Raw genomic sequence first — 25995 nt, 5'->3', positions numbered from 1 at the left:
GGTGAGGCCAAAGCTAGATGACAGATACCACATGGATAGTAAGGACAAAGTAGGACTTTGTGTTCTTTTGCTGTCCTTGAAGTGGTACCTACTTACACTTTGTGTCCTTGCTGCTTTTACATATCCTTTCCTGTGAATTAGGTTGTGAACTTTTCAAAAGGAAGTTCAAGATCATTGTGATCTTTGGAGCTCCACAGCTTTTTGCTCAGAACCTTATACCCAATAGATGTTTCATAAGTGTTTGAATTAAAGTAAGTACATATTCTTAAATAAAGTAATAATTGCACCTTAATTAAAATCTAACCTGTTTGGCTGGTGAGGGTGGAGATAGATGTCAACTTTCATTGAGGAGTGGCAAGTAAGTTTAGCACTGATTTTTGAGAATAAGGAAACATACAGCTGAAATCATGTCATTTAGGACTGACCACTATGATGCTCATAACATGTTCCTTGATCCATATTCAGGTCCTGTTTCAGCTGTGAACTTCTGCTTTTCAAGTTTTTGTTTTGTCACTAACCAAATGTTTCTTAAAATCTAATGAAGGGAAGAGGGAGGCAGTTGATGATGTTTGTATTATTCACCTCATCTGTTTCCTATAAATGAGAGTAGTTTCCATGTAGTGACTTTTGCCCATGTAGTCAAAAGCACCATACAAATGTAGGCTGTGGTTCTTTCAGTGAGAAGACAGTTAAGAACGCACTTTTGTTGTGTTGTTTTCAAACAGGGTCTTTCTCTGTTGCCTAGGCTGGAGCGCAGTGGTACCATCGTAGCTCACTGTAACCCCGAACCCCTGGGCTTAAGCAATCCTCACATCTTACCTTTCTGAGTAGCTTGGACCACAGGTGCACACCACCATACCTGGCTAGGTTTTAGAATTTTATTTTGTAGAGATAGGGCCTTGCTGTGTTGCCTAGGCTGTTCTTGAATCCCTGGCCTCAAACCATCCTCCCTTCTCTGCTCCCAAAGTGCTAGGATTACAGGTGCAGGTGTAAACCATCACACCTTTTCTTCTTCTTCTTCTTATTTATTTATTAGTTTTTTGAGACGCTTGCTCTGTCACCCAGACTGGAGTGCGGTGGTGCAGTCTCGACTCACTGCAACCTCCGCCTCCCGGGTTCAAGCGAATGTGCTGCCTCAGTCTCCCGAGTAGCTGGGATTACAGGTGTGTACCATGACACCTGGCTGATTTTTGTATTTTTAGTAGAGACGGGGTTTCGCTATGTTGGCCAGCCTAATCTCTGACTCCTGACCCAAAGTGATCCACTCGCCTTGGCCTCACAAAGTGTATTTTTTGTTTTTTTTTTTTAGAGTTGGGATTTCACCATGTTGCCCAGGCTGGTCTCAAACTCCTGAGCTCAATCTGCCTACATGCCTTCACCTCCCAAAGTGCTGGCATTACAGGCATCAGCTGCACTACCACACCCAGCCCAGGAACTCACTTTTTAAAGGTCTGAGCTTGCCATAAATATATCTTCTTGTCATCTTAATACCAAAAGTGACTTTTCTGGTGTGAAAAGTAGGTGGCATACTTTGTAAGGTGCCTTGAGAACCTGTGCTTTTCTCTGGGGGATTAGAACTATCTGTTCTGGAATTGTGCCATTTCAAGAAGTAAACCTACGTATTTTCATTTTAAAAGTGGATTGAAGGCATCCACATAAACCATCTCAGGGGACTTAAGACTATTTTGGCATCATTACCAAAGTAAATGAAAAGAATTATTTTTTTTAATCCTATCATATGGCACTTTTTATGAATTCATGCTTTGCAAAAGAGCAACTTGAATCCTAGGAAATGTTTGGTATTCACGTCAGCAGTGGCTGCCTTGGGTGGTCAAGTGGCACAGATAAGGCTGGAGGGATGTTGAGATCGTATGTGTGTTTTAATTGATTCAAATATACTAGGAGGAATGAGTGTTGTATTAACCTGTATAATATGTACACATATTAATATATATATTTTATATATTATATATTTTTATATATTTCATATATTATATATTTTATATACTATATAAATATGTATATATTATACAGGTTAATATGTATATGTTATATGTTATATACACATATTAATATGTGTATATATTAATATATACATATGTATATATGTTTATATATTGTTATATATGTTAATATCTATGTCAATATATACATATTAAACATTACTGTTTTTAATTTTAAAATATTTCAAACAAACTGGAAAGGATAAGGAATAATATAATGCCTTCCAGCTTCATCAGGTCTTAATGTTTTGTCATATTTGCTTCAGGTCTTAAAGCATTTTGGAAACAGTTGAAGGTCCCCTTTTCTGCTCTCCTGATCCTGTGCTTCTATTGGAGTGCATATCACTTGATGACTTCTAAGACAGATGCTAAATTCTTGTCAGATTACTCAGTGAGTAGTAGAGTGGTAGTTTCCTTTAGGGAAATGAAATTTATGTACCTCCCATTTTCAGGTTGCACTTGCTGCAGCCTCCACAACGAAGGAGCAGTGCTTCCAAAGAGGTTTAGTGAACATGATATGGAGTCACTGAGCAAAATGAGAAGAGTATGTATTTTAAAAAGTAAATTTGATTGCTTGTGAGTATTCATGGTCTGAGTTGTTGTTTAGCTTAAACAACATTTCAGAGCCACTAAGTAGTTTGTTCAGTTACTGTTAATCTGCTCAAATGCCTGAAGAGTCACTAAAACTTATATTTTTTCAAGAAGATTTCGTGCTGTAGTTTCCAAGGGTGTTCTTCTCAAGTTACACTGACTTGGCTGGTTTTAGTAATTTTCCTTGAACATTGCCTCCAAGTTATGGGATTCTGAATGCCCCTCTTTTACTATCTTTATTCTTTTTTGCATAAATATAAAATAAAAAGGCTTTTTTTATGTCTTTTTTTTTTTTAGTGTTACTTAAAGGCTGTCTGATATAATTGTATGGCGTATTTTTCTTTGTTGTTCGTCTCTTCAACTCTGCAGTTATGTTAAACTTTATCATGTTTTACAATCATAGTTTAGTTTTGATAGGTTCCAGAAAACAGAAAGAAACATACCTGTCCTGAAATGTAGCTTGTGTGTGCTCTAAAACATTTTTCTTTACATTACTTTCCTCAGTTAGTGTTCCCATTTATCCCAATATTTTTAGCAAAAGTTATATTTAATTAAGGTAGATAGGCATAACTAAAAATATAAAATGTTAAATGAATGCTAAGAAAAAAATTAACTTTTGGTAAGTTATATATCATAATTAAGGAAAACCGAGAGAAATAGAAATAAATTTACCAGTAATCTTATCACTCATAAATATCGTAAGATTTTTTTTACTTGTGTATTTTTCCAGTTTTTTTCTGAAAAAATATAAAATAAACATTTTATCAGTTTGTTGTTAATAACATGCATTTTTATGTAACATTGTCAATGGTAAACTAATAATTTATAAATTAAGCCTAAATTACAATTATTGTAAATACTGTAAGGTAGAGGCTGCATAATACAATGGTAGAAACCTAGGCTTTGTATCAAGTGACTTAGGGTGGAATCACTGCTTGTCCTGTTATTAAGTTAACTGTATGACGTTGGCCAAGTTACTTAACTCTTAGGAGTCTTTTCTCAAATTAAAAAAAAAATGGCTAATAATTACTTTGTAAGGAATTAGATGAAATAATGAGTCTCATTCATTCATATAGTGCTGGGAACACACTGAAAATTAACTTATAATCAAGAGGCAGTGTATTAATGGCATTGTATTAATGGTAGGTGCACACCACCATACCTGGCTAGGTTTTAGAATTTTATTTTGTAGAGATAGGGCCTTGTACATTGTAGATCATCTGTCTCCATTCTTCTTAAACTGGGTGTCTTTCATAGCAGTGCCAAACAGACTTTTCATGTACTTCTCTGCCTCAATTTAATATTTTCTTTGTGATTTTAAGTTTTAGAAGTACCAATTCATATGCCTTCTTTTTGCTAGCACAGTGTACCTGTTAGTTATTTAGATATATGTATAATGAGTTTGAAAAATGTTATATAAAAAGCATCTTGACAGGGCCTGGTGGCTCACGCCTATAATCCCAGCACTTTGGGAGGCCAAGGTGGGTGGATCACTAGGTCAGGAGTTCAAGACCAACCTGGCTAAGATGGTGAAACCCCGTCCCTACTAAAAATACAAACAAATTAGCCAGGCGTGGTGGCAGGCACCTGTAATCCCAGCAACTCAGGAGGCTGAGGCAGGAGAATCGCTTGAACACAGGAGGCAGAGGTCGCAGCGAGCCGAGATCACACCACTGCACTCCAGCCTGGGCGATAGGCTGAGGCTCCGTCTCCAAAAAAAAAAAAAAGAATCTTTATCATACTCTTTCACGTTCTGCTTTTTAAAAATGGCTGTCGTTTTTTTATCAGTTTATACTTCCGTGTTATAGAAGCAGTACCCTTCAAAATTAAATTCTGAGTAATTTTATCATGAAGTTATAGAAAATGAGTTTGTGGATGGGTGAGCTCAAGCCAGCTGTGCAGCTTGTCCAAGTTGATGGTCTGGTTTGTAGTCTAGTTGCCAGTCCCAGTCCTCTGCTCACTCTTCAGTATGATGACTGTATTTCCTCCTGTAGGCCACCTGGTGCCTTTCCTCTGAAACTACTCTTTTGTATCTATAATAGGATGAAGCTTACTTTCCCTTGACCACACACACACACACACACACACCCCCACACACCCACACACCCACACCCACCCACCCACCTCACAGTGAAAAGACTGTTTTGGTTTCAGTTAAAGTCAGTAAATTAATACTTAAAATTTATAGATTCATAACTTTTGCCAGAAAGCTAGAAATTCTGTTTTGAAGGTTGGCACTCAGGGGTATAACTATAGTCAACTTTTTCTAAATTTGCATTGGATTGGCTTGCTTAAAAATAACTTTGGTAACCAAAAAGCATTCTTTTAGTATTTTAGGATCAAGATCAGGTAAAGGCAACTCACCTTTTATGGCTCCTACCTGTAATCCCAGCACTTTGGGAGGCCGAGGTGGGCAGATCATCTGAGGTCAGGAGCTCGAGATCAACCTGGCCAACATGGTGAAACCCCGTCTCTACTAAAAATACAAAAATTAGTTGGACTTGATGGCAGGCGCCTGTAGTCCCAGCTACTCAGGAGGCTGAGGAGAATTGCTTGAACCCGGGAGGTGGAGGTTGCAGTGATAAGAGATTGCACCACTGCACTGCACTCCACCCTGGGTTACAGAGCCTAGGGTAATGGGGGAAGAACCATTTTCCCCCTTCAAATTTATTAAAGAACAAAGTGTTTTCTAATTTCGCTTAAGTTATAAATTTTTATTGTAAGTTTCTGTAGTAGGACCAGCCTCACAGTAGGCGTATATTAACTATTAACTTGTTACAGGTCTTGAATTACTTTTAGCATTGCAAGGGCTTCCATTTAAATTCTGTTATTTGATCCTAACAATAATTTTGTGAGTTAGGTAGGAAAGGACTTCATTTTACAAAGAACTTAGTAGGATTCCTTGGGTGCCATTAAATGATGATTCTGGGGTTTGAATTTAGGACATCTGGCTCCAATTCCATACTTGTGCAGTGTCAGGTTGCTTTCCCATACCAATCTGCAAATGTTTTGATTCTTGGTATTGTAATAATTGTTCATTTATTCAACAAAGTTTTTAATGAATGCATAATTTTAAGCTCTAGGCATTTAAGGATGAATAAAAAGACAAGGTTTTCACCTTGAGGAAGACTCAGTAAATAAACAAGTACCAAAAATAATTATTGTGCCTGTGGTAACAATGATTGGTACATAGCAGGTGCTCAGTAAATGCTTATTGCACAAATGAATGAGTGAGCAAAGTGGTAAAAAGGTAATAAGTGAGGGTAGCTGCTTAAGTAGATAGACTGACCAGGAAAGGTCCTTCTGAGGAACTGACACCTAAGCTAGGCAAAGAGCATTTTTGACAAAAGGACCAGTGCAGGCAAAGTACATGAGGCATGAAAGAACTTAGCTCATTGGAAGGCATCAAAGATGGCCAGTGGAGCTAGAGTGAGTATGCTGGGGAGACAGAGGTTCCAGATGAAATGGAAGAGAAAGAACTAATCATGTAGATCCTTACAGACCATAGCAAGAAACTTGGCGCTTACTCTAATGTTGGGGGACAGTTCTCCACTTGTCTCTTGTGTTTCTACATTGATTGTCTGCCTTCTGGATGATCTTTTCAAGGATGATTTGTATCGTGAATGGCCTTGGAAGAGAAAGAGAATGTCCCTTTTGGGGTAAAGGCCTGGCAAGGTTATTGCCCATTACAAAAGATGTCAATTCACTAAGCTTGGAGTTACTCTTCTGTGACACAACCTGCTGTTGTGCTGATGTCATCTTGTTCTCTTTGTGTCACCTGGTGGGAATTGAGGCTTAAGGGACTAGCACGAAAAAATACTGATAGTTTGGCCACTGCTACTGCTGTAATAATGTCCTTTGTCTCTGACCCTGGAGTCTCATGTCTTCTGCAGGCATCCATGTAGCTGTGTGGCAGGCTAACTTGTTAGCTCACATGTAGGGCAGAAGTTTTACATTCTTCACATTTCTTGACAACTGAGGCCATGGGAAGACGTTAGAGGCTTTTAAGCAGGGGAATAATAAGATATAGTTTACTAACCTTTTAACAAGTCAGTCTGACTACTCTGTGGAAAATAATCATGGGTAGAAAGAAGATTAATAAGGAATCGGGGGTAGCTGTCTAGTCGAGAGCTAATAGTGACTTCAGCCATTGTGAAGGACAGTGGAGATGGAGAGAAGTAAAGGAGTCGAGATGGTCTTTGGGAGGTAGAATTTATAGGTCTTGACAGAATGGATGTGGGGTGTGAAAGAAGAATGTAAATGAATTGTAGGTTTTTGGCTTGAGCAGCTGGGAAGATGAACTTCAGCTGAGATGGAGAAGCCTCAAAAATGAAGATAACTAACCTGTAAAAATTTCTAAAATGCTGTATACATATATTGCAAGGGATATAATGATTATATGGGTGCCACTGACATCTTGTCATCACTTCTTTGGCCTTTTTTCAGTCATTTCATTTGCTTGTCTCTGTCTATGCAGAAATTTTGTTTAGAATTGCAGGGAAAGGAAGAATAAGAAAAATTTTTATGACTTGAGGTCGAAGAACCATTGGGATATGCTTTTCTGGGAAGAACACCTTTCTTGTGTCTTCATACATTGTCAAATCAATATTTAAGTTAAGAAATACAATTCTTGTGGTCCCTTGATAAGAGGGTTGCCTCAATAACGGTAAATTAGATTACCTTGGGGGGGATTTATTTTTAATAAGCCATATTGATTTTTACCCAAAATTCATTATCTAGGAGTTTACAAAGAAATTCTTCAATATGTTTCAGGATTTTCCCTTTTTTGAAGTTGAAGTAATATATTTTTTCTTTTCTTTTCTAGATTTTAAGTTTGTTTTAAAGCTGAGCTATTCTCCTTAAATTTTCAAGGATAATTGTTAGTTGTGTTGGGACAACTTGAGCTTAATGCAGTAGGATGAACGAAACAAGTGCCTGTGGATGAATTTATTCAGCATTCTTCATTGAGATATTCTATAGGATGACTTCTTGTCTTTCTAATGCCAGATGCTGAATTCATTAGCACCTGATCACTTTTCATAAAGAAAGTAACTAAAGTAGCTGGGCGCGGTGACTCACGCCTGTAATCCCAACACTTTGAGAGGCCACTTGGCAGGCAGATCACCTGAGGTCAGGAGTTCAAGACCAGCCTGGCCAAAATGGAGAAATCCCGCCTTTACTAAAAATAAAAAAATTGGCTGGGTGGTGGAGTGTGCCTGTAATCCCAGCTATGCGGGAGGCTGAGGCAGGAGAATCACTCAAATCCGGGAGGTGGAAGAAAGTAACTAAAAAGCTTTTAATTAAAAAGACTCTTCACCTTGTCCGGTTGTCTATTAAATGCTTTCCCTTTTTATCTAGTGAGATTTATTTTTGATTGTGCTTCTCACCACCTGCTTATTGTATTTAGAGGATGACTTTACATGCCTTGGCTTTGATATACTGTAAACAGTTTTAGGCTGCAACATAAAGTTTACATGAGTTTTGAATTCCTTCCTTCCTTCCTTCCTTCCTTCCTTCCTTCCTTCCTTCCTTCCTTCCTTCCTTCCTTCCTTCCTTCTTCCCTCCCTCCCTTCCTTCCTCCTTCCCTCACTCCTTTCTCTCTTCCTTCCTGTCTCTTCTCTTCTCTTTTTTTTTCTTTTCTTTTCTCTTCTCTTCTTTCTCTTTCTTTCTTTCTTTCATTCTGTCTTTCTTTCTCTCTCTCTTTCTTTCTTTCTCTCTCTCTTTCTCTCTTTCTCTTTCTTTCTCTCTGCTCTCCTCTCCTCTCCCCTCCCCTACCCTCCCCTCTTTTCTTTTTTCTTTTCTTTTCTTTTCTTCTTTTCTTTCTTTCTTTACAGGGTCTCACTTTGTTGCCCAGTTGGGAGTGCAGTGGCGTGATCATAGCTCACTGAAGCCTGGAACTCCTGGGCCCCAATGATCCTCCCACCTCAGCCTCCCAATTAGCTGGGACTACAGACATGTGCCACCACGGCTGCCTAATTTGTTTTTTGTGGAGACAGGGTTTTGCCATGTTGTCCAGGCTGGTGAATTATTTTTATGCCATTTTGTATGTCCTTTTATTTCTTTTATTCTGTAGCATTTTCTTTGGTGTATGGCCTTGTTTCTAGACTTTTTCTTTTTTAGAAAGAGAAGGTTGACAGCAGGGGGAGATGGAGCTTAGCAGGATTTTTTGTTTTGTTTTTTGTAGGCGAGGTTAGGCTTAAAATTATCTTGGATTCAGTTATATTCCACCAACGATGGAAAATCAACAATGGAAAGGCTTGATTCCCTTTAAAATATAGTCTTAGAAAGGATGAATTAAGGTCACAAAATCATCAGTGCTGATCATGAGATTTTTCCAGGTGATGTGAGTTGTTATGAATGACTTTGATGGGTTCTGGAGATACCTCTACCAGAAATGCAGTTAGAATGCAGTTATTTCTGATGTTTTGAGAAGACAATAACATTTTTTTTGCTTCTGTTATCTTTTTATGTAGTTCCATCTTTTTAGTTTTTAGAAAACAGTTTTAAAACATCCTCAGATAGTAGAGTGGTATTTAAGCTTCCCAAGTGTCTGGTCTTTGCTACAGAGAAGCATTGTTCTGCCTTCGTATTCCTTTATATGAATTCTTCAGAAAGACTCAAAATTTTGTCACTAATTTCATGTTTCATGCTGAGGGCTAAGCAGTTTATAGTTTTACCATATTTAGGCTATGTTTAGAGTTTTACGAATGGTTTGCTGGTCTTCTCTCTCCTGTCCCCCAATTTCAGAATAAAAGAAAACAAAAACAACTAGTAAAAAGATTTTCCCAGGGCCTTTACTTAGTAACTGAATTGGGACCGACTTGGTAGCCTATGGAATGTGATGGGGACTCTTGCTCGAGGATTGTTCATATTGCTCTTGCAGTGCCAAGCAGGGCCCAGGTTTGTGCCTCCACCCCCTTTCCCCTTTCCTTGCTTTCAGGAAGATGTCCCCCCCCCCCCCCCCCCCCGGTTTTGGAACTGCACTTCCCTTACTCTAAAACCCTCTGAGAAATGGTTTAGAAGTACAGTAGGAATCTCTCCCTTAGAAGCCACCAGTTGGTTCAGAATCACAGCTGCATTTCTCCTGCCTGTCTTTTCTCTGTGTTGAGGAAGGGAGCGAGCAGGAAGAGGCTGGAGTCAGGCAGCTGTGGGCTTGCATCTGAGCACTCACTTGCTTATTAGTTGTGTGACCACAGGCAATGGGCTTAACCTTTTTAGGCCTCAAATCTCTGATGTAAAATTGGGACCCTCCTAAAGACGTCCTCATGGTTTGGCCGAGGCTTAAATCTTGTATGTCGAGGAACTCGTGCTTAGCACTTGCAGGTTTTTGAAGCTACTGTGTGTTCCCCTGTGATCCCCTCCTCCTCTTTCCCTCTGGAAATAACACTGTCCGGGACTGCAGGTTCAACATTCTCTTGCTTTTTAAAGTGAGTGTATCTATAAGTAATATATTCTTAGTTTGGCCCATTTGGACTCTGTAAAAGTGTTATCTTCTTACATGTAGTCTGTAAATAAGGGTGCCTCATCAGAAGCAGGTGAATGTAGAACTCTTGGTTCTCCACTTGGCCGTTGATGATAGGATGGGGGTGTGAGGTTGAATATTTTTTTCTGTGGTGTGGCTAGAGTAGAGTGGTTTTTGTGTCAAACTTTTTGTTTTGCCAGGCCACCTCGTTATGGGTCCTTTGGTTAGAGAGACTGGCTGTTTCTGATACAGGATCACAGGTAGGGAAGGCATTATATAACATGTGGTGTGAGGGATAAATCCAATAAATAAACATTGACGTTAGTGGGAGACAGATTTACTACTCTTATAGGGAAGGGAAAGTTGAAAACTAGGTTTCACCTTTAGTAAAGAATTGGGTCCTTCTGGAGAAAGGACCTCTTAATAAAAGGATTAGGCTAATTGGAGAAAGTCAAATCTAGGCTGTAAAGTAGATGACTGCATAACAGCAGTATTAATTTCTGGTTTTTGATGGTCGCCATTATTGTAGTTTTGTAGGAGAATGCCCTTGTTTATAGAAATTACTCACTATAAACTCTGGGAGTGACAGGCCATCACGTTGGCTACTTAGTCTCGAACAGTTCAGGAAAAAAAGTTATCTGTAGTGTTCTTGTGACATTTTTGTAGGTTGGTCTGAAGTTGTAAAGTAAAACAAAGCAAAACCTCTCACAGTTGACTTAATAACAGAATTGTTACCTCATCAAAGTCATTTATAAGGTTTAAGGGACTTGCTTGTTGGGCTTCCTTGTCTTGAAACTACCCGACCATGGTGGCCTTCCTGTTATTATACATCCTGATTTGTCTTTTGGTATGCTGTATTTTAATATTTATAATCATCACATTAATACATTCTTGGCCCATTATTTATTTCCTTCATCTATTTTGCCTTTGTGCCAAACTGCTTCTTTGAATGGAAAGTGTAGTTTACAAAAATATGGCACCTCATTGTGTTCAATGACAATACTGTATTTAATTTTAACTTACTTTGTGTATGCTATTCTTTTCTTCTCAATCTGCTGGTGAGCCATTAAAGCACTTTCTTTCTTATTTCATCACACTGTGTCTACCTTAGTACTAAGCATATTTCAGTAGGCTTTTAGTTTACTTTTCAAAGTGCTGGGCTGTTGATTGCCTGTCTTAGAATTTCACATTTTCAGAAAGTATAAGCAGGGTGAGGGCATTTGGTAGAGTGGTGAATGTGATGCTCTAGCTAATTCATAATCTAGTCAGCTCACATACATATTTGTGAATGGTTAGCCCCTAAACATTTAGGATTAAACATATGGGTTGAATTTCCCTTATCCAAAATGCTTGAGACCAGAAGTGTTTAGGATTTTTAATTTTTTCGGGTTTTGGAATATTTGTAGTATACTTACCAGTTCAGCATCCCTAATCTGAAAACCTGAAATCTGAAGTGTTCCAATGAGCATTTCCTCTGAGCACTGAAAGTCACGTTGGCATTAAAAAGTTTCAGATTTTGGAGTATTTCTGATTTCATATTTTCAGATTAAGAATACTCAGCCTTGGATGAAGATGGTTCTAGTCCAGAAAATTGTGTGAGTCAGGGTGGGGCTAAGGGTGGCTATAAGGAGAAGATTCATTGTCAGAATAATGTTCTTTCTGTGAGAACATTACATGCAAATTGTCTCTTTGGCAGACTCTCCCCTTTTCCCTCAGTACAGAAAACCATAGGTTAAATACATAGAATTCCTTCCCCCTCCCTCCATACCTGTCTTCCTTTGAGGCGACTTAGATCCATCATAGGGCTTGTTTTCCTTAAATAGACTGGAGGTCAAACTTCTCTTTAGCAGTTACACTAATTTTCATATTTCTCAGAATGATCAGGGAAAAGAACTTTTGAAAACTCAGGGTGGTAGTTACATTGCACTTTGTATACGCCCACGCATCAGACTTTTCTTTAGCGTTTTGTTTTTTTTCTTGCTGCTTTTACAGTGTAGGTGGCCTTCTCCTGATTGCTTTTGACAGGAAATTGAGCAACCTTTCTTTTTTGGAACTGAATATATTTTACTGCTAAGAGAGGAAAAAAATGTTTATGTTTTGAAACTTTATTATGAATTTTTATTTAAGGACTAATTTAAATCTAGAAAAAAATGGGGGTAGAGGTTAAATTTCGTATCATGCACTACTACTTCTGAACCTTCCTAGTAATTTTTGGGCTTTCCTTTCTTTGTAGCATTGCTTTGTTCTGTTAGCCATTGATGGATATTGAAAAGTTGTCCTTGAACCTGTCATTGTTTGTCTAACTCTTAACTGGTGCTGCCTTCCCCAGTTGTCTTCTCTCTGTAGTGGAGGTGTGGTAGTCTCTACACTGATTTCACAGGCACCTTGAATCTAGAACATAAGTTAGCCTCTTCTACTCCGTTTCAGCTTTGGATAAGCACGACATTCAGCAAAGCTTCCCAAGGAGTTGGCTGGGCCAGAGGTTGCAATGAGTGGGAGCTCCTGATTGGAGTCCTGCCTCTGGCACAGGTTCTACCTGGACTGCCAAACCTTCTGGTGCTTCTAGTGCTTTGGGGTGTGAGCACTGGTCTCTGCCCCGCTACCCACGGCCCCTGGTCCACTTGCTGCTTCGAGTTACTGTGGTTGAGCCTGATGTGGGTGGTTCCTGTATACACTGAGGATTCTGAAGACAAAGTCAGACTTTAATTAGAATAAGCCCATTTGCCACATATGGAAATCTTGTTCAATTAGAATGGAGTAATTCTGATGGAATCTTTCTAAGTGTGTTCATAAATCCTGTCCTTTTGCTTGAGTTTAAAATTTGCATGTTTATTCATGTTCCTAATGGATTACTACTGCAGATCAGCTGCCAGGCATGTCTTATTTATATAATTAGTTATAGCTCATTAATTAAAGATTAACAAAATGAAGTATATATTTTGAGTGTTATAGATTTCTTCGCCTATTCCGTGGGTGTAAGCTGTAGGCCAGTTGTGTAAAAACAGCAAGTTTTGTTGTCTTAGATATCTGACTCTCAGAATATCCTTTAGAGCAAGCTTGTCCAACCTGCAGCCCACGGACCACATGTGGCACAGGATGGCTTTGAATGCAGCCCAACACAAACTTGTAAACTTTCTTAAAACATTATGAGATTTTATTGCAATGTTTTTTAAAGCTCATCAGCTATCGGTAGTGTGTTTTATGTGTGGCTTAAGATAGTAATTATTCCACTGTGGTCCAGGGGAGCCAAAAGATTGGACATTCCTTCTTTAGAGGTTTATTTTACCCACAGTTTTCTTCCGATGTTTGTACGATTTGGTTATGGTAGTGTAGGAAAGGTGTGTTGCGGGGTCTTACCAAGCTCCGTTCTACCATATTACATGAGATCATAGTGTGAGGGCATGATAGGCCCTTGGTAAGTCTTGTTTGAAGTGCTTTTTTATTTAGCTGAATAAAAGGTGGGAGTCCTAATGTCCAGGTTGATAGGCTGGGAAGAGGAACTTCCCCTTTTGTCCTCAGTAGGAATTGGGAATATCTGTGAGTGAAACTAAGTTCTGATGATTTTTATTCTTCTTAGCTTCCAATTTATGTGGTTGGGAACAGAGTTTGGCAATTACATAGTTTGAAATAGTGTTTAAAATTATTTATTGGAAGCTCTTATGGACGTGTCTGAGTTATTTGAATACATTTTAGAAATTGGTACATGTGCTGTAGATGATTACTATTGGGCATGTATGTGGGTATTCTTTTAACCAATAAGCTTAGCATTCATAGGAAATACGACTATAGTGGGAGCTTACTATGTGATCTGAAATGAGCAGTGTGAGAATTTTGGAATTTCCAAATACACAGAGTGTTTAGTTTTTTCGGAACAGGGTTTCTCAACCTCACCACTATTTTCGTTTTAGGCAGGATAATTCTTTGTTGGAGGGGACTGTCTTGTGCATTGTAAGATGTTTAGCGGCTTCCCTGGTTTCTGTATGTTAGATGCCAATAGTGTGTCCGTCCCCCCCACCGCTTCACTTGTGATGACCAAAAATGTTACCGGATGTTGCAAGATATCCCCTGGGGGCACAAAATTGCTCCCTGTAGAGAACTAGTATTTTGGAATAGTGATTCCCATAGGCATGTGATGGACCAGCTCATCCAAAGCACTTTGTTGTTGTTGTTTTCTTTTATACATACAGCTTCCAGGGTGAGATCCTTGAGTAGCAGTCTGTGGACAGACTGAATGAATAGCCAAGCAAGAATTTGTTGTTTAAGTGGGAATGGCTGTTGGTTGGCTTAAATTTAAATATGTGTTGAGGCGGGGCACAGTACAGTGGCTCACACCTGTAATCCCAGCACTTTGGGAGGCTGAGGCAGGTGGATCACCTGAGGTGAGGAGTTCAAGATTAGCCTGGCTAACATGGTGAAACCCTGTCTCAACTAAAAACACAAAAATTAGCCAGTATGGTGGTGCGCACCTGTAATCCCAGCTACGCAGGAGGCTGAGGCAGGAGAACTGCTTGAACCCGGGAGGTGGAAGTTTCAGTGAGCTGAGATCTTGCCACTGTACCCCAACCTGGGCGACAAGAGCAAAACACTGTCTTAAAAAAAAAAAGCCCAATAAATGTGTATTGAGCTGCATATAAAGAGATTACCAATTAAAGAAGGTTTTAGAGACAAAGTATAAAATTTCACAGTTGTGATTTGATTAGTAGTGGTGTGTTTTTTTTCCCCCTTTTACTTACTGTGAGATATAGTTGTGTGTTTTTCAAAATTTGGAAATAACTACTAATAAAGTTCATAATTGTTTTAATCTAGGTTTTGAGAGATTACCTGAAGTTGGACTCAAAAGCAAGATTTACTACTAACTTTGAAATGGAATAAGGTGAGTTGGTGGATTAGTTCCAAAGTCACATTGCGGGGAGGAAATGTCACTCAAACTGTCATTCTTAGAAGACCTGCTATTTGGCCAGGCGCAGTGGCTCATGCCCATAATCCCAGCACTTTGGGAGGCTGAGGCAGGCGGATCACCTCAGGTCAGGAGTTAGAGAACAGTCTGACCAACATGGTGAAACCCCGCCTCTGCTAAACATACAAAAATTAGCTGAGTGTGGTGGCACACTCCTGTAATCCCAGCTACTTGAGAGGCTGAGGCAGGAGAATCGCTAGAACTCGGGAGGTAGAGGTTGCAGTGAGCCGAGATTGCACCATTGCACTCCAGCCTGGGGGACAGGGCGAACTCCGTCTCAGGGAAAAAAACAAAAAAAACCAAAAAACCCCCTGCTATTTATAGCAGAATTTTGATTTATCAAATATCTGATATTTTCTGCCCACTGGCTTTTCCCTTTTTGAAATGGAAAAGGAAAATATGGGAAATGCTTGTGCAGTTTTAGTCATTGATTTCTGAATTCAGTGTTGTCATCTTTGCAGACGAAATAGTTTGGATAATTTTCTGGCTACTTAAGAAGGTTTTCTGTTACATATTTATGTTTTCCCTCCATAGTGAATGCATTAAAAATCTCTATATTTCTTGAAATTTGGTGAGAGCTTATACTTCAACCTATGGTCTAATAATCTTGTTAAGTCCAATGCATTGGTGTATAATTTGGGGTGCCAAGCTTTTCCTGAATAATTGAGAAATGATCAGATGATCTACCCTTTGACTGACGTATACTGGTATATGCGTTACTATTGCTCTTAGAGCGACTGTACTGGCTTACTCCTAGGTAGAATTCTAGTTCTATCCTAGGCCAACTCAAATAGTTTTGTGGACATTTCTTAAACATTTTCAACAATTGCAAAAGGATATTCTTTCATTGAGAAAAGCAACAGCTTAATGCAGATTAAGGAAGACACCTTTTCTACAGGCCAAAAATACTGTCATATGTTACATTCTGGGGTTGTGTAGGTTTCATTATCCTTAACCTTGATTTCAGCCAGATGCTGAAACAAAGACCTTGGAGTTTTTCTTATTTGTTGCTTTGTGAGAAGAAAATTTCCTAAGGAGTCAGCTCTTCTGGAGTGACTGCATCCTATAACAGATGCTCAAGTTATCTGAGCATCTCCCCTCCATAAACCTTTGTGCAGAGCTTAGGGGATGAGTAATTGGAGCACTGTTTTTAAAGTGGCTGCTATTTGTGACCTTCCTTGAATTTCAGTACGGGAAATTTGGGAATCATTATCTCTAAAAATGTTTTTAAAGTACATTAGGGCACTTTTCTGGGTTACATTTATTTGACCATTCCCAGCTTATTCTTCTTTAATAGAGGTGGACTCTAAGATTTTTAGATAATCTGTAATTTTTAGCCATTTGAAAATTGGCTTTTAATAGAAACACAACTGAAAAACTGTCTTTGAAAACATAACATCTTTGAAACTGTCAAGACTTGCTTAATGGTGAAGCAAGCAGCCTGCAGGAATGCTCTGTGAATGTAGCTCTGCTCTGGTACTTCAAGAGGGAAGAAAAATCAGTGCATATTATTGAGTGCCCTGTGATTTTTACCTCAACCTTGGAAGCTGTTTTTCTAGATATACTTTTTCCCTCCAGAATAGCTATATGTTATTGAAATGTGCACCTTCAGTGCAATTCTCATATGTCTTAATGGTTTTTTTTGTTTGTTTTTTTGTTTTTGAGATGGAATCTCGTTCTGTCTCCCAGACTGGAGTGCAATGGCATGATCTCAGCTCACTGTAACCTCTACCTTCCAGGTTCAAGTGATTCTCCTGCCTCAGCCTCCCAAATAGCTGGGGTTACAGGCATGTGCCACCACACTCAGCTAATTTTTTTTTTTTTTTTTCTTTTTGAGATGGAGTCTCGCTCTGTTGCCCAGACTGGAGTGCAGTGGCGCTATCTCGGCTCACTGCAAGCTCTGGATTCATGCCATTCTCCTGCCTCAGCCTCCCTAGTAGCTGAGACTACAGGCACCCACCACCACGCCCGGCTAATTTTTTGTATTTTTTAGTAGAGATGGGGTTTCACCGTATTAACCAGGATGGTCTCGATCTCCTGACCTTGTGATCCGCCCTCCTCAGCCTCCCAAAGTGCAGGTATTATAGGCGTGAGCCACCGCGCCCGGCCAATTTTTGTATTTTTAGTAGAGATGAGGTTTTGCCACGTTGGCCAGGCTGGTCTTGAACTCCTGACCTCAGATGATCGGCCTGCCTCGGCCTCCCAAAGTGCTGGGATTACAGGTGTGAGCCGCCGTGCCCGGATGTATTAATGATATTTTAATAATGACTCTTGGTTGATAAACTTGAATATGACAGTTTTGAGCAGGCACTTTAAGTTCTGTATACTACTGTGAGGTCAGGTACTTGTTTAGCTTCTGTGTCGTATAGCTACACCTTGTATTTTGTTCTTTTTTTAAAAAAATATAATAAATCTATAGTTTTATTAACACAAAAACAGACAGTATGGTATGAAGTTTACATTTAAACGAAGTTTTCACAGAAATCTAACACATACCTAAAAAGATTTTACAACGTAGCTGTAGATGCAAGTCCAGACAATATGAAGAACGATGGATCTCATGACTCAAGACAGAGCATTTTGGGTTTCAGTTACTTCTTAGGATTTCTTAAAAATGGTTTTGTTTTTTTTTTTGTGGATTTTAATACACCTTGTCTTTTGAATTGAGTTGCTTCGTTTGATAACTTGAGCCTCTGGGCACTGAAATATCTTATTTTAATAGCAGTGATATCTGGTAATGCTGGTACAGTATCTCTAATAGGTCAGATGGGAGATTCTTTGGTTATACATCCATTCTTACTCAGGTCTCCTCAGGCAACACAGGAGGAGGCCATGACTCAACAGTTCTCCCAACCTGTTGGTGACATGACTCTTGGCCTTCTAAGTGTATACTTCCTTTCTAAGTGCTATTTCTCTACTTAAGGGATATCTAAAACAATTTCTATACTCCAAAAGAAAGAAAAATCTACACACACATACACACGCACGCGCATACACACAACCTTGTATATATGTAGCTTTATGTGTACCTTATTAAATCCATCATTCTTTTCTTAGTTATTTTTTGAGCAGCATTATTCTAGAATATAAACACTGAATTGAATAAGCATACTTTTTTCTTTTCCTTTAAACATTTTTAAAATACAGTTTTTAAAAATTAAATAGATACATGTTCTCACTGTGTTGCCCAGGCTGGTCTGAAACTCCTGACCTCAAGTGATCCTTCTCCCTTGGCCTCCCAAAGTGCTTGGAATAAAGGCATGAGCCACCGTGCCTGGCCTGCATGTAACTTTTGACTCCTCCAGAACTTAACTACTAATAGCCTACAGTTGACCAGAAGCCTTACCAATAACATAAACAGTTGAATAACATGCATTTTGTATGTTATATATATATTATATATTGTGTTCTTACAATAACATAAGCTAGAGAGAAGAAAATGTTATTAAGAAAATCCTAAGGAAGAGAAAATATATTTGCTATTCATTAATGGAAGTGGATCATCATAAAGGTCTTCATCCTCATTGTCTTTGCATTGGGTAAGCTGATGAGGAGGAGGGAAAGAAGAGGTTGGTCTTGTTGTCTTCAGTGGCAGAGGTGGAGGAGGAGGAAGGGGAGGCAGGAGAGGCAGGCAGACTTGGTGTAACTGTTATTGAAAAAATCCACTTGTAAGTGGACATGCACGGTTCAAACCCATATTGTTGAAGGGTCAACAGTGCTAGACAGTTTGATTTTCTACATGCTAACTGTAACATAGTATAAAAATATTAAAAATGTATAGTAGCTAGGGAATGGTTATAGAATCTTCCTTTCATCTTTGGCTGTTACTAGTTTGAATTGAGTTTGGCATGGCCTAAGGTCACTTTAGAATTATTTTGTTATGCGTTTTTATTATCCAAAGCCGATTTCTTTGTTGTTAAAGAAGAAAATGATATGAAATCCTTTGGCCTAACAAATATTTTTATCAGCCAATAGAACAGTGATTTGACTCTTTCATATTTACTAATGCTATTGTACCCTTTTTCTCTTCAATAGGAACAACTTATTCTTACTCAGCTCTTATGTTTATGTTCTCCAGAACATAAGAGAGCAACTGCCTATGCCAAATAGTTACCTCATTTAAACTCATTCTAGTGGAGCAAATGGTAAGAGGCATTTGAACTAAGTTGTCTTTGGAGGAATGTGCCTTATTTCTTAATACCTGATTTTTTTGGGGGACCCAGATATGCATAGCTATGATTGTCTATAGTAGTATATTGTAATTTTATAATGGTACCATGTTGCCCACTTTCTTGACTGTCTAATAGATTTAAAATTTGCTGATAATGGATTTGAACAAAAGTCTAAAAGAAGGAATCAGAAAATAAAGAAGAGAGAACATGAACTGTGTGGATGTAGGTGGAGGTCAGGGTGGGAATTGTGCAGAGCTCAGCCCCATCCCCTACTGCCCCTATATTTGCCTTAAAAAGTTGGGTGGCATGAGCATTTTTGAAGACCTGGCTTCTGAGACAGCAGGTCACAGGGCAGAACTGGAGAAGCAGCTTGGGAGAAGCTTGCAATTGCCAGTTGATCATGAATCGCTAATGTTTCTCGAAGGGCTTAGGAAACAGTGATGGGGATTTTATTTTAAAACCTGGATTTTATTTTAATGTTTGTCAATCCCTAAGCATATTTTATATATAAAAGGAAGTTGTAAATGTCTTCACTAGTATTTAAGTGCCTTTCCCCAAAACCATGTATGGAAAATTAAGGCCATATGGTGGGTAAAGTCTTACATGTGGGGAAGTTCAGCATGCCACGTTCTGGAGCTTTTGGTGCTTCTGGGGGGAGGGCTTTATTGTATCTTTTTGGAAAAGATTTTTAATAAGCAAGAGAATGTAGAGTTGAATGTCCTTGACTTGAAGGCCATTGCTACTCACGTCTGCACAACATGGGCCAAGGTCTTCAGTGAGTAGATGATAAGGGAAACACAGTGGTATGGGTGGGCAGCCCTTCTGCGTGATATCAACCTCTCAGAGCAGGGGTGTTTCCTGAACCATTGCTGTCTCAGCACATGACTAGCCTTGAGTTCTGCCTGTAATAGTTTCCTTAATTAAAACAGTCGAATTGGCACTCTGGATGAGCATTCAGTGGGTTAAATAGTGAATTCAGGTTGCTGAAGAGCTAATGGACTTTGTTTTTTTTCAGGGTTTTTTTTTTTTTTTGAGACAGAGTCTCGCTCTGTCACCCAGGCTGGAGTGCAGTGGCCGGATCTCAGCTCACTGCAAGCTCCGCCTCCCGGGTTTACGCCATTTAAGTCTATCACTTAATTCAGTAACTGACCCTTGTCTGCTACGGACCAGTTATTTTCCAGTCAACTGAAAAGTAAATGTTTTGAGAAATTGACTAGGTAACATTTGATGAATGTCTTTGTGTAGGGACTTTCAGGGCTGTTCTCGCCTGAAATGAAGGCTTTTGGGCCAAGGGTGATGGCCCGCACCTATAATCCTGTAATTTGGAAGGCTCAAGAAGGATCTCTTGAGGCAAAGAGTTCAAAACTAACCTGGGCAACATAGTAAGACCCCATCTCTAAAAAAAAAATTAGCTGGACATGGCATGCCCCTGTAGTCCCAGCTACTGGGAAGGCTGAGGTGGGAGAATTGCTTGAGCTTGGGAAGTTGAGGGTGCAATGAGCCATGATCACACCACTGCATTCCAGCCTGGGTGACAAAGTGAGACCCTGTCTCAAAAAAACAAAACAAAACAAAAACCTTAAAGCTTTTGTAGTTACAGGGTAGGATACTCTACTTCTGTTGACATCATTTCTTCCCTGGATTTATTTGTGGAAAAGTTAATTAAGCAAATAATTATTTTGTATCTATTATGTAGAGAGAACACTTTGCTTAGTATTAGCCAGGATAGAAATACGAAAAAGAAATGTCCCCTTGTAATCAAGTTGTTTTTCTAGAGGAGAGTTAGACATAGTTGAAAATTGTCATAATGAATGACCAAACACATTAAGGCCTTTTAGTAGAAATATAGGTAAATGCATTGAGGCATTTATAGAGGGAGGATTAAATCCATGAAGGTGGCATTATTTGAACAGGGCATTGAAAGGCCATCTATCTGTCTGTCTGCCTATCTACCCATCTATTTATCTACTAAAGGAGTAACATTTGGTTTTTTAGGTAACCAAAGCAACTCATCTTTGTTGTGTAAAATCTTGGATGTTCTTAATGGCACACAGATCAAAGTAAAAATCACCTAATTCCCACCAGATCACTCAGTTTTCACCACCCAGAAGTAACTATCCCTGCTATCACTTTTATGTTTTATTTATGGAATTTTCCAAACATACACAGAAGTAGAGAGAAAAGTGCAGTGAGCCCCCATGTACTCATCATCTAGCTTCCACAGTCATGGACAGAGGCATTTTGCCATTCTGTTTTTCTCCTGCTTTTATGTTTTTTGTTGTTGTTGTTGTTGTTGGAGTTTCAGATATACTATTTAACTTATAAATACTTCAGTCATTTTTTGTTAACAGAGAAGCTGCAATGTCATCACCATTAACAAACTTACTATGTGTGCTAGCTAGACATGTAAGCCCTAGTCCATGTTTTCTCCATTGTTTCAAAATTGTCAGTTGACAGTTGGTTTGTGGGAATCAGGATCCAAGCAGCCTTCACACATCACACGTGTCTCTTTTAAGTCTTTCTTAATCTGTGGCATTTTCCCTTTCCTACCTTTTTTCATGTAATTTGTTGTAGAAGAAATGGGGTCATTTGTCCTGGGTCATTTTAATAGTTTTCTTTCATTTTTGTTCTTCTATGTGATCAAAGATACGTTTTAAAAGCAAAATTAAGATCATATTGCGCATATTGTTTTGTGAGCTGCTTTTTATACTTAACGATTAAATAAGGACATTTTTCTATTATTTACTCTTCTTCAATTAGTTTTTATTTTCTGTTAAATCTTATGGCATTATAGTAACTACAATGAGAAAGATGTAGTTGATGATATTTAAAGTAAATCTGGCCAGGCATGGTGGCTCACCCCAGTAACCCCAGTGCTTTTGGAGGCTGAGGCAGGAGGATTGCTTGAGGTCAGGAGTTTGAGACCATCCTGGGCAACATAGTGAGACCCCTATCTCTACAAAAACGAGAAAAAAAAAAAAAAGTAGGCAGGCATGGTGGTGTTTGCTTGTAGTCCCAGCTTCTTGGGAGCCTAAGATGGGAGGATGGCTCGAGCCCAGGAGTTGAAGGCTGAAGTGAGCTATAATCACATTATGGTATTCCATCCTGGGTGACAGAAAGAGACCTTATCTCTTAAAAAAATTATAAAATAAAATAGGTAAAACTTACATTAATGATATGTATTATAACAACAAATTGGTTATTTTTTTCCTCCTTGACTCCCCCCCTCCCTTTCTTCCTTTCTTTTTTACTCCAGTAGCTGTTATGGTTGGATATAATATTGGGGATGCAATTCCCTGGATTGAAAGTCTATTTTGTTTTTCCTGGGAAATGTAGAAGATGGTTGTGTAAAAGACAGCCTGGCTGATGGTTCCTTGACAGGGCTGAAAGTAGAGGGAGGTAAATGATGCTCACCCAGACCCTGATTTTCTGGAGATTTACCGCAAGAAGGGGACCCTTATTATTATTACTGAACTTTATTAAAATGTTAAGCTTACATTCTCATACAAACTAGTCTACTATAATCCTAGCACAGTGGGAAAGGATTCTTAGTCGTTAAAATGGAGCATGACATTTTTATTTAGTGATGCTAACATTTTTAACAGTTGCATATGAGGACCTCTTTCAGTTATTGCCAAAGTTTTAGCCTGGGAAAGAGATTATGTGTGTCAGCTCATACCAATAATAATTATACCAGCTGAAGTTTCATGTGGCCATTTGAGTAGACAGAGTCAGCTTCGTTTATGATGTTATAATTGTTCCTATGGTAGTTTGTCTTCTTCCATTTGATTAGACTTTTTGTAGTTATTTTAACTTTTATTTGTTGTTGATTTTTCCTTTTTAAAAAATGTGAAACAATACATATACCATCTTAAGCATTTTCACTGTACACTTCATTGGTATTAAATACATTCATAATGTTGTCCAGCCGTCACCACCATCCATCTTCATAACTCTTTTCATTTCAGTAAAACCGAAATTCTGTACTCACTAAACAGTAACTCCCCGTTCCTACCACTGCCCGGGCCCTGATGTTCATCATTCTGCTTTCTGTCTCTATCATTTAGACTACTCGGAGCACTTCATATAAGTGAAATCATCGTACATTATTTGTCTTTTTGGTGACTGGCTTATTTCACTTATCATGATGTCTGAAGATTCATCTGTGTTGTAGCATGTGTAAAAATTTCCTTCTTTATAAAGCGGAATAATATTCCATTGTATGTGTATACCACATTTTGCTTATCCATTCGTCCATCGACGGACACTTGGGTGGCTTCTGCCTTTTAGCTGTTGTGAAGAATGTTGCTGTGAAAATGAATGTACAAATATCTCTTTGAGACTCCGCTTTAAATTTTTTTGGTAAATACCCAGAAGTAGAATCATTGGATCATATGGTAATTCTATTAAAAATTTTGAGGAACTGCCATAATTTTTTCTTTACAGTGGCTGTACCATTTTACATTCCTACCAACAGTGCATAAAGATTCCAGTTTCTTCACATCCTTGCCAACACTTTTCTGTTTTTTTGATAGTTTGCCATTGTAATGGGTATGAGTTGGCACCTCATAATTTTGATTTGTATTTCCCTAATGCTTAGTGATGTCGAGCTTTTTTTTATGTGCTTATTGGCCATTTTAATATCTTCTTTGGAGAAATGTTTAGTCATGATCTTTGCCCATTTTTGAATCAAGTTGTTTGTTTTGTTGTTGAGTTATAGTTCTTTGTATAGTTGTGATGTTAATCCCTTGTCAGATATATGAATATGATTTGCAAATATTTTCTCCCATTCTGTGTGTTGCGTTTTTGAGTCTGTTGATAGTGTCTTTTGATGCACAAAATTTTTAAATTTTCATGAAGTCCAATTTGTCTATTTTTTTATTTTGTTATATATGCCTTTAATATCCTATCTAAGGAAACATTGCCAAAGCCAGTGCTGTGAAGCTTCTACCTTATGTTTTCCTCTGAGAGCTTTATAGTTTTAGGTCTTACATTTAAGTTTTTAGTTCATTTGAGTTAATTTTTGTGAATATTCACCTAACTGTATTCTTTTGCAAACCCAGTTTTCCCAGCACCATTTGTTGAAAGGACTGTCCTTTCCGCATTGAATGGTCTTGGCGCTCTTGTCAAAAATCATTTCACCATATATGCAAAAGCTTATTCTGGGCTCTGTATTCTATTCCGTTGGTCTCTAAGTCTGTCTTTATGCCAGTACCATATTGTTTTGATTACCATAGCTTTGTAGTAAGTTTTGAAGTCAGAAGGTATGAGTCCTCCTACTTTGTTCTTTTTCAGGATCATTGTGGCTATTTGGATTCCCTAACATTTCATGTACATTTTAGAATTGTTTTTCTTATTTATGCAAAAATATCATTGGAATTTTGATAGGGATTATATTACATCTGTATGTTGTTTTGGGTAATATTACTATCTTAACAATATCAAGCCTTTCAGTCCTTGAACATGGAAAGTGTTTCTATTTATTTCTTTTAACTTCTTTCAGCAGTGTTTTGTAGTTTTCATTGTACAAGTCTTTCACGTCCTTGTTTAATTCCTAGGTATTTTAGTCTTTTGATGCATTTTTGTAATGTCCTTTTCAGGTTGTCCATTGATAAGTATATAGAAATGCAACTGATTTTTGTATGTGGACTTTGTCTCCTGCTATGTTGCTGAATTCATTTATTAGTTCTAACAGTTTTTTGTGGAATCTTTTGGGTTTTCCACACGTAAGATTTTATCACCTGTGGACAGAAGTAGTTTTACTTCTTTTCCAGTTGGAATACCTTTTATTTCTCTTTCTTGTCTAAATGCTCTGGTGGAACTTCCTACACTAGGTTAAATAGAAGTGATGAAAGCATGCATTCTTGCCTTGTTCCTGATGTTAGAAGAAAAACTTATTAGTCTTTCATTATAGACATAATGTTTGCAACTGATTTTTCATATATTGCTTTTATTTTATTGAGGTAGTTTCTTTCTATTCCTAGTTTATTGAATGTTTTTATCATGAAAGAGTGTTGAATTTTGTCAGATGCTTTTTCTGCATCAATTCAGATGGTCATGTGGGGTATTTCTTCTCTTCATTCTGTTAATGTGGTATATGATCTTTGTATGTTGATCCATCCTTGTATTCCAGTAATAGATCCCACTTGGTCATGGTGTAAAATCCTTTTACTATGCTGCTGAATTCAGTTTGCCAATATTTTGTTGAGGATTTTTGCATTGATACTCATTTGGGATACTGGTCTCCAGTTTTCTTGTAGTATCTTCATCTGGTTTTGGTCTCAGGGTGATATTGGCATCAGAGAATGAGTTACGAAGTGTTCCCTCCTCTTCAATTTTGTGGAAATTTGAGAGGGATTGGTGTTAGTTCTTTATTTGTTTGGTAAAATTTACCAGTGAAGCCATCAGGTTCAGAACTTCTTTTTTTTAAGATTTTTTTTTTTATTACTGATTTAATCTCTGTACTAGTTATATGTCTTAGGTTTTCTATTTCTTCATGATTTAAAGTTGCTACATTTTGTATTTCTAGGAATACATTTTATCTAGGTTATCCAATTTTTTGGCATACAGTTCTTCATAGTGTACTCTTATAATCCTTTTTATTTCTGTAGAATCAGTAGTAGTGTCCCCACTTTCATGGGGAAAGGATTCTATATTTAATAAATGGTGCTGGGAAAATTGGCTAGCCATAAGTAGAAAGCTGAAACTGGATCCTTTCCTTACTCCTTATACGAAAATTCATTCAAGATGGATTAGAGACTTAAATGTTAGACCTAAAACCATAAAAACCCTAGAAGAAAACCCAGGTAA

The 25995-nt window shown here is 38.2% G+C and overlaps 1 protein-coding gene across 11 annotated transcripts in view; it reads left to right on the top strand.

The window, feature by feature from the left end:
• LOC105494308 (signal induced proliferation associated 1 like 1) overlaps nucleotides 1-25995 on the top strand; it is a 410938-nt gene that overhangs the window by 73984 nt on the left and 310959 nt on the right. For 7 of the 11 annotated variants that reach the window (XM_071099945.1, XM_071099943.1, XM_071099944.1 and 4 more), the window contains one exon: nucleotides 14863-14929. The exons of 2 other annotated variants lie outside the window; for them this stretch is intronic. The gene's annotated coding sequence lies outside the window, so the exon portion shown is untranslated. Of the gene's footprint in view, nucleotides 1-14862; nucleotides 14930-19048; nucleotides 19159-25995 lie in introns of all 11 variants that reach the window. 2 more of the 11 variants (XM_071099940.1, XM_071099939.1) reach the window with 1 other exon arrangement.

Source organism: Macaca nemestrina, chromosome 7 (assembly GCF_043159975.1).
Source record: "Macaca nemestrina isolate mMacNem1 chromosome 7, mMacNem.hap1, whole genome shotgun sequence".
Lineage (NCBI taxonomy): Eukaryota > Metazoa > Chordata > Mammalia > Primates > Cercopithecidae > Macaca > Macaca nemestrina.
The sequence above is the reverse complement of the archived record's forward strand: the minus strand, read 5'-3'. Positions and strand labels throughout refer to the sequence as shown.